The sequence below is a fragment of the Acanthisitta chloris genome, unplaced genomic scaffold (assembly GCF_000695815.1).
Source record: "Acanthisitta chloris isolate BGI_N310 unplaced genomic scaffold, ASM69581v1 scaffold37768, whole genome shotgun sequence".
Classification (NCBI taxonomy): Eukaryota; Metazoa; Chordata; class Aves; order Passeriformes; family Acanthisittidae; genus Acanthisitta; species Acanthisitta chloris.
Window position 1 is genome coordinate 29,270 of NW_008686071.1, and position 2,045 is coordinate 31,314.

A 2,045-nucleotide genomic window follows, 5' to 3' on the forward strand; every position below is an offset into this window, starting at 1 on the left:
TGTGTACAAAATACACTCTCAAAGAACTTTTTAAAGTCCCAACATAATCTGTGTAGGCTCAAAATTTACATATATATTTGCATTTTAAAACAAACCTCGCAAAAAAGTATCTAAGCTCCAGACAATAAAAACCAAAGCACACACCATTAAAAATCCATCAAAAGAAGCTGTTCAGTTCACATGTGTGTTTGGCAGTTTGAAAATCACTTCACTTACCTGCCAAGTGTTAAGGATAGGATTTTGCTGCTGCTCCTAAACAGCTCTGTGTCAGATACTGACTGATACAACCGTCAACATAGGGCTGTGTTATTGGTTCCAGGCACAGTTTTGTTATTGCTGGGCACAATACTAGACTTGCTTTTGGGGTTTTTAACTGCTCTGGTTTGGCACAGTTTGAGAAGAAAAACATTTGGGATAGAGTTGGGCTCAGAACTGGGAGATTTCTGACTGTTGGATTGGGTGTACTGGTGAACTCCAGGGCTGAATTCTGCCCCTTGGGCTCATACCTGTCTGCTGTCGTGTACAGAATGTGCCAGAAGAGCAAAATCTGCTCTCTTTGCTGAAGAAACAGTGCCAGATCCCTCTTGGTGCTATCCACTGCTCAATCAGCTAACTCTTACCACAACCCAATACTGGAAGAGTTAATCTTCCCTGATTTTATACTGTTCCACTGGTACAGGGAAGGGAAGCAGAATGCAGTTCAGTCTGGGAAACACTGTCATCACTGTTAACCCTTGCAGCTTTATCACTCCTGGGTTGTTTTCCTTCCACTCTTTTGGCTTTTCTCAAAGCACCAGCTCCCAGTTTCTTCTCACTGGGTGAGAATCTTAACTGAAATTTAAATATCACAATGTTCCCAGTAACAGCTCCAAAGAGAATTATGAAAGTGTCACTCTGTAATGCTCAGAAACCAAAAGTGACTAAAGATACCACCGAAATAAGGCCTTGAAGGCTGTAATTGTTAACTGGTGCTCTGGATTTGTGATCTGGTTGGTGCTTTTAAAATAATTTGAACCCAAAACCTTTTCCTTTGAGCCCCCAAAATCAGGGAAAGGTGTTGTTCCTCCTCACTCAAGCCATTCCTTGTAGACCTTCTCTTTAAGCTTAACCTCTCTGAGTGGAGGTATAACAAGAATTAGTAGCTGAACATATGTAGTAGTTGTTTGGCCAAAATATTTGATTTTATTAGTTCTCATCTGTGGCCTATTCTAGTCCTTGACTGGTGTAGGACTGGTGGTGTTAGTGATGGATCCAGCTTTGTGTCTTCCTGTTAAGGACTTTCCATGGTATCAGAACTGCAAAAGGAAGGTGTGAATTTCTCTGGAGCTGATGGATGAGGCTGTACTCAGTGCTCTTTCAAGGTGCTTTGTTTGCTCTAGGTTATTTCATCAGTTGGATGCTAATCCTGTAGTGAGTATTTCTGAATTGGTCCAAATCTGCTCCAGGACAGTTGTTTCTGTGACAGTTTCCTAAGTCAATTTGTCTTTCACAGTTTTCTCAGGAGCTGTCATGTACAGAGAAAGATAGGTACTACTTTTTCTGCCTATCTGTTATGCTTATCTCCTCACACTCTGTGACACTGTGTTGGAATGCTGCAAGGTTTGAAGTTTGAGAGCCTATCTAAAGGGCTGGTGAGACAGGGAGGCTGCTGAGCCTGTTCTCTGACTTGTTGATGAGAATAACTCCTATGGAAGAGCTTGCACTGAAAAATATTGCAAGGTCTCTCTGCCTTCCCCAAAGAAGACATGTGAGTTTCTTGTGAAGCAGCATCTGATCTGCTTGAGTTTAGGTCTTGAAGACTGTGAACCACTTTGTGTTTGATATTTTTAGTTCTTTTTAAGGTGTTTTTTTTTTGAGTAGTTTTGACACCTCTACACAAAACCAGAGAGAAAGAATTATCCCCCACAGAGCAGAAAGGAAAACCAGCGGAGGTTGAGTCTTAAGAGGTCTAATTTCTCTCTGCCCCCACCCAAGGTGTTGCTGCTTCATGTTTAAAGTGGGTTATGAATACAGAAGCTCAGGATGGTTCAGAACCATCTCAAGAG

At 41.7% G+C, this 2,045-nt stretch overlaps 1 protein-coding gene across 1 annotated transcript in view; it reads left to right on the top strand.

Annotated features, from left to right (window-relative positions):
- The window catches only part of PEX14 (peroxisomal biogenesis factor 14), a gene marked incomplete at its 5' end in the record, with an annotated part of 38,288 nt that overhangs the window by 24,770 nt on the left and 11,473 nt on the right, over positions 1-2,045 (top strand). The window lies entirely within an intron of this gene.